Source organism: Mixophyes fleayi, chromosome 4 (assembly GCF_038048845.1).
Source record: "Mixophyes fleayi isolate aMixFle1 chromosome 4, aMixFle1.hap1, whole genome shotgun sequence".
NCBI classification, from domain to species: Eukaryota; Metazoa; Chordata; class Amphibia; order Anura; family Limnodynastidae; genus Mixophyes; species Mixophyes fleayi.
In genome coordinates this window covers 48,035,217-48,042,865 of record NC_134405.1, presented here as the reverse complement: position 1 = coordinate 48,042,865, position 7,649 = coordinate 48,035,217, and positions in this window count along the sequence as shown.

The following is a 7,649-nucleotide window of genomic DNA, read 5'->3' as shown; positions in this document are numbered from 1 at the left end:
CCATGTTGTGTGATGTGATTGGTAAGAGTTGATAGTGATCCAGTATATCATCCTGTATTATGATTATTCCCTTTCTCATGATGAGGCGGCTGTAAACCTTCACATAGAAGAATTCTCCTGGAGCACGTTCCTACCGTTCTAGGGGTGTCAGACTGTCGCATGGAAAGACCGTGACCTCATCCCTGCGCATTTACTGTAAATGAAAAGCAGACCCGCACAGACTGGCTTTATTGTGAAAGGATTTAGTCTTCTGGATTAAATTGTTTAGAGGGAAGAGATTTCTGACAATGTTCCAGTACATTCATCATATGAAATCCAGCGTGGACTGCGTAAAGTCAAAGCTGTTCCTAGACTACCGAAAGAATCTCCGTACAGCTTGTTCCTTACGGGACTTCTCTGGAATGTTTATGAAAACTTGTAGCGCAGGTAAAATGTGTTGTAACCGATGGCAACCAGTGGGATGGTTCTGGTAATCGGTTTAATTCCTGGCAGAATACAGTTATTTCTGTTATGGAGAAGTGACTTTGGGGAGATGAAGGTCTGTACAGTAAGGGACCAGAGAGGCGCAGGGTGACAAAAATGTTGAATCAGTTTTTGCTGATACTCAACTTTAAGTTACTCTCCCTTCTTAGCAACCCAGACAGGAAAGAGAAGTGACAGTAATGGTGCCTACAATGCTGCAATTAGTACAGGCACCAGCACCTAGTGCAATGTAGCAGAGCAATCCCATCAGTAACCTGTACACAAAGGGACAGGAGAACACATAGCTGCAACGCCTCATGGCATGGTAATGGCATTTCCTTCCCATAATAGCTTGTTACTGGAAATGTGAGGGAATTATCATTCTTTTATATAGCACCACTAATTCTGCTTCGCTGTACACAGAGCTCACATCAGTCCCTGCCTCAATAGAGCTTGTAGTCTAAATTCCCTAACATACAAAGACGGAGGTCAATTTTTAATAGCAGCTAATTAACCTACTTGTAAATGTTTGGAGTGTGGGAGGAAATCATGAGGATAACATACAAACTCCACACAGATAAGGCCATGGTTGGGAATTTTCACTGATTTTTCACGTAGCACACAAATACTTGATAGCTTATTTGTACACTGAAATTTATAGTTGATATTTGTGTGCTACATGAAAAAACAGTCAGTATTTAACTTAGGTGGACAACAGAATACTAATTTGCACCCCTTGCATTGTAACATGGTTTTGTCCAGGAGACTTAAATAAGAAACTTCATAATTTAAATTCCTTAATGAATCGGGCCCATTATGTATATCTGTAAATAATTAACTTGCTTCTGGAATACAGAGAACGGTGAAATGTGCTTTGTGGCTTTGATGTAAAAATTGACAGGAAAAACCTGAAACTACCTCTTTAGAGTCTATGTTCAAGTCAATGGTCCCCTGTAAGGAAGCATGTGAGCTTCACTTTATACTGTAAGTTCACCTTAAAAGAAAAAAAAAAATCTTTAAAGGCCAAAAAAAAAGTCTTGCCATCAATTACAATCTTTCAAATGGACATAATTTCCTTACAGTGAGTGGTGAAATGCAGGTAGGGTGAATATCAGCTGGCCAGGCTGATCATGTGACTGACATCATAAGCAGCCTTTGTGATGTCACTCGGCTCTGGTATTAAAATCACTGCTTGGTATAGAGCAGTCAGTTACTAGCTGAGTGTGAGCTGTATATTATACATCTACATACAGGCACAGACTGCTTAATCTGCTGTTAAAACTTCAGAACCTAAGGTAAGTTTATTTTAATCTTAATTTTAACATTGTTTTCACATATTAACATTACTCATAAATTTCCAATAGGTATGAAAATATAGTTTAACTTTATCCTAAAGGGAAAAGTAATTATTAGACTTTTAACAGTTCCATTAAATATTGTGATGTTTTTAACATTGAAAAATGACAATAAAGAGTACCTGCTACATATTCAGAACATACTGCGGGAGATTGAGTTACATGCGAGGTGGCGCGCAGACGTCCCGCACACTGCTAGCAATTACTGGAGAAATCGACGCTCATTTTATAGAGGTGCGAGAACAAAAAGCGCAAATTTGTGTCAAATCTCTGCCACGTGGTGCTCAAGGACGTTCCAGAGACACCTCGTGGCTAATTTATTCCCCTCCATTAGTCGAATGATGATGAATGAACTACCTCGTAGCCTTCCTCAACTCTTCAATCGTACCATGCTAAATAGAGCACATTTACTTAACCAATACAGGTAATGCTGTAATTCTACCTAAACAATTGCAAATACAAATCCTTCTTATCCTTTGTATTGCAAATCTATGTATCTATTTTAATTAAAACATCTAGACATGCAGTCCAGCATCAATGGTCTGTATTTTTTGCAAGTCCTAACTAATATCTATACTTCAAACAACAGTGAAATGCACTTAACATCAAATGTACTGTGCAATGAACTCCTTTTACTACCAACTGAAAGTCCAGGTGAGCATGCCAATCCATGTGTACACACCTACACGATTTACCTTCAGATCTGTGATCTTCATCTCTCATAACCATCTCCTGAAAAGATTGTGGACTAGATTTACTAAGCTGCGGGTTTGAAAAAGTGGGGATGTTGCCTATAGCAACCAATCAGCTTCTAGCTCTCATTTTGTAGAAAGCACTAAATAAATGAAAGCTAGAATCTGATTGGTTGCTATAGGCAACATCCCCACTTTTTCAAACCCGCAGCTTAGTAAATCTAGCCCTGTGACTCTTTACACTCTACAGCTATTTGCCTACACTGCTGGTTGTGAGTGCGTACACACTTCCATATTTGCCCGACATTGTTCCATCGTTGATTGTGATGTATAGGAAATTATAGGAAGTTGATAAAACCAAATTGAGAGACGTGATGTGCTTTGTTAAAATAAAACTTGATCGTGGGAGCGTACACACTCTTGCAATATCTGGCCAAACAGTTGTTTATTGTGTGATCTGCACGATAATTACATATACCTAGCTTAACACCGAAATGCAATAATGCAGGATGAGTTATTGTGTCAGGATTCAGGTTGTCATTTATGGTTTTGGGGTCCAATTAGTAGTGACATTAAAGCAGAAGTTCTTATCATATGTAACCTGCTGCAGTCTTAGGGGTATATTTACTAAACTGCAGGTTTGAAAAAGTGGAGATGTTGCCTATAGCAATCAATCGGATTCTAGCTGTCATTTTGCAAAATGTACTATATAAATGATAACTAGAATCTGATTGGTTGCTATAGGCAACATCTCCACTTTTTCAAACCCGCAGTTTAGTAAATCTAGCCCTTTGCCAATTTAATCTATGCTAATTTTAGCACTAACAATCTAGCTGCCTTATTCCACCCAGACAGCTCAGGAGATGGGGTATGGTTACACCACCCTGGGGTGTGTGCTAGTTTCAGGGGTGCAGGACCCGCCTCCCAGCTCTCGGGACAACGGTCTTTAGAATAGGGATTATCCTGCATAAATCGGACAGATGAGAGGTTTGCCTATATGTGTACATGTGGGTTTATTAGATTTGCACCACTACTGACATGGTCCCTGTTATTCATTATCAAAGTGTCTTGATTATCAAGCTGCTGAAAGTATATGCAAATACATTAAATATCAAACTCAGTAGTCATGTTTAATCCACCTATTTTTGCATAGAAATCAAAATATTTGAGCTATCCTGTGTACGTCAATGGTAGATAGGAATAGCACCATCTTGTGGCAATATAGAAAATGGCAGCAGTAACTGAATACTTGAATGTTTCGTGGCATCTATGAAATACTGAGAATAATTGGCCTCGTGGGTGGGACCAGATCAACTGTAGGTGGGGCCAACACAAAAGTAGGCATGGTTTAGACTTACTGGAATTTGGTTGTAGTAACATTTAGGAAAACCTAGATGTGATGACTTAAGACACAGTAGGTCATTTCTAAAGCAATGCCGAGAAAAGGCTGCAAGTCCTATATTCTAAAAATACATGAATCCTTTTACATTATCTGCGATTGGTTTATGTCTCTGTGCTCAAACTTGTTTAGTTGCCTACTAACACATCCTTTCAATGTCCCCTTCATAGAAACATATCTGACTTTGTTTAATAAGTTTAACTATTACAAAACATAGAGCAGTATATGAGCACCTCACTGCACTGTTGCATCTTCCCCTGATGTCATGATATGCAAACTACCAGCCAAACGTCTCTCTTTAATATATAAAAATGTGTACTGTGTGTTTCAAAAAGTGCATTAAAAATAATCCTTATAATAAATGGCCATCCAGTGCGATCACCACACTTCTGTAACAATTGTGTATGAGTCCTAAATGTACGGGTGGTAGTTTGAATTAGTAACAGTGCAGGGAGGGTTGGCAAACAATGATGTAAGTGAAGGGGAGAGCTATTCCAAGTGCTTGCTGGTGATATAGTAAGTGCAAAGGAGGAATGGTTCATGATATTGTCAGTGCAATGGTAAAAGGCAGGCAATGTAATCAATGTAATAATCACTAAAGTATCACCAGAGCTGGAATAAGGCTTAAGTGTCCCAGGCTCTGGGGGGCCTGGGACACTTAAGACAGGGGGTTATCATTTTAGACAAATACACAGGCAAAACTGTGTGCACTACTGTTAGGTACACGCAGCTCTGCCTCCCACTTGTCCTTGTCCTTGTTGACCAAATCCTGAGTGAGACAGGCGCCCAAATTCGGAGCTGCCCCACCAGATTCCGGACAGTTGGCAGACTGTCCTGCTCTCTCCTACCTGTTCTTGTCACTTTCAATACCTGTGGATTCTGGTTTCTTTAAATTGGCTGCTGCTTGTCTGGATCCTGGATTGTTGGGGGCCCTATTTGGAAAAGAAAATGGGTACATGTAATTTAGAAAACTCCAACCAGCCCCGAAATTAAATTAATAGCACCCACATTTAATAATTAGTACTCTTTCCAGCCCCAACATTAAAATAATAGTACTCACATTTGATAAATAGATATATTTCCCTCCAACCAGCCCTGACATTAAATTAATAATATACACATTTAGTAAATAGACTCATTTCCCTCCAACCAACCCCAACATTATAGTAATAGTATTCCTATTTAATAAATAAACCTATTTCCCACCGTCCAAACAATAAATTAATAAATTAATAGCATTTACGTTGAATATAACCATTTCCCAAAACCATCCCCGGCATTAAATAATTAATATTCAAATTTAATAAATAGCCCTCCTCCCCAAACTCAGCGCCACATTCAACTAATAGCTTCAAACCACTCCAGCATTAAATTAAAGGTCCCGTCACCTCAGCTTAATTTAATAGACCCTGGTATTAAATAGCCCCACCAATAAATTAAATTGCCCCACCACCACCACATCACAAATAAAATAGCACCCATTAAATTTTAAATTCCACCATTAAAATAATAGCCTACCTCCCACCCATGTGCTATTAAGATAACCTCCCTCCCTTCCCTTATATCACGCAATATATTAAGACCCCCCCATTCCCTCACATATAACAGCCACCCCTCTGCCATCCTTCACACATAACAGCCCCCCCTCTGCCCTTCACACATAACAGCCCCCCTCTGCCCTCCTTCACACATAACCATCCCGTCTGCCCTCCTTCACACATAACAGCCCCCACCCTCTGCTCTCTTTCACACATAACAGCCATCCCTCTCCCTCCTTTACACATAACAGCCCCCCTGCCCTTCACACATAACAGCCCCCCTGCCCTTCACACATAACAGCCCCCCTGCCCTTCACACATAACAGCCCCTCCTGCCCTCCTTCACACAACAGCCCCACCCTCTGCCCTCCTTAATACATAACAGCCCCCCCTGCCCTCCTTCACATATGACAGCCCCCACTCTGACCTCCCTTTACACTTACCTTCACACATCTGCTGTGGAGACTCCGCTCTGTACACATGGGATGGCAGCTGTCATGTGACACGTCCCATGTGACCTCTGAATGGAGACTGTAGCCAGCTACAGAGGTAAGAGAAGTAGGGCGGAAAGGAAACAGATCCACGGCCGACCACATTAAGGAAGGTGGCGGGTCCAGGAGGAGGGGCCAGTCACCCACTGCATCCCTCCCTATCGCTGGCACTTGGCCTGGTTTGGGGGGGGGGCTCCACATAATTATTATTTTTTCTTTTACCTCAGAAAAGACATTTGACGACATCCTAAGGCCTCTGGCCTACCTGGAAAAGTCCTGGTAGGTTATATGGTCAATCTGCCCCTGTGAGTCGGGATTTAACTTACTGTAATAAGGGAGAAGTGGTTGTTTTAAAGTACTAAGGGGAGGGGAGTTGTTTTTCTTAATGTAATGAGGGAAGGAGGGTGAGTTTTCCTTAATATACTGAGAGGTGGTCTATTAATTTAATGGTGGACTGTGGATGGGGGCTAAGTTTCTGGAGAAGGAGGGCTATTTATTAAATGTGATTATGATTTATTTAATGTTGGGGATGGTTAAGCGATAGATTCTAACAATTTATTACCAGGGATGTTTGGAGGCAGGGAAATAGATTTATTATTATATGGGGATACTATTTAATTTTGGGGCTAGTTTGGAGTATATAGGGCTATTTATTAAATGTGTATGCTATTAATTAACGTCAGGGCTGCTTGGAGGGAAATAGGTCAATTTATTAAGTGTAAATACTATTCATTTTATCTAACATAATAGGGCTAGTTGCAGGGAGCAAAGCCTAATTATAAAATGTGGGTGTTATTGGTTTAACACTGGAGTTTGTTATATTTCATGTTCCTGTTTTTTTCCGAATAGGGCACCAACATTCCAGGATCCAGACAGGCAGCATCTGAGCAAAAGCCACCAGCTGCCGCAGGTAGTGAAGACTGCAAGAACAGGTAAGGGGACCTACTAATAAAAGCAAATAGCTATTTTTCCTTTTAAGTGGTGTAACATTTGACTTTGTCTCATCTGATATCAGGATCCAATAAGTATTATGTCTTATATTCAGTATTATGTCATTTTGGCTTAAAAGAAAAACACACACACACACACACACACACACACACACACACACACACACACACACACACACACACACACCTATATAAAAAAATATGGGAAAATCTAAAACATTTATTTTATATACCTGAATTCACTAGTGCTGGGACAGGTATAGATATATGGGAGCAGGGGTTAACTAAGAGGGTGTGAGGCACAGAGAAGGGGAAGTGGGTAGAGAGAGGGGGAGATACCTTGGATGACGATAGGGGCACATAGGCAGATAACAGATAAGGGTCTCAAGGAAGACATAAGGAAGAGGTAAAGAAACAGGATTGGTGGGGGACACAGGGTAGGCAGCCTTGCATTATTTAATGTTTTACATTATACTATACAAGGCTGAAGTTAGCTTCTAATTGAGCCAGTTTCTTACTGACGCTCCAGCTTCTTATTCAGAAAAGGATATTTTCAAAGGATTCAATCAAGTTGGATCACTGATTTCACATCAGATTAACACTAAAGTATGTCCCTTACACAAACTGCAATAGTATTTAGCCTGACCCAACAAGGTTTTGACCATGAAATCAGGATGCAAAGTCACCATATTTTAGTTTTTTGAATAAGTAGCTGCAGTTTTGCAAGGGTTAAATGCCGTTGGGCCACCGATTTAATAGTAG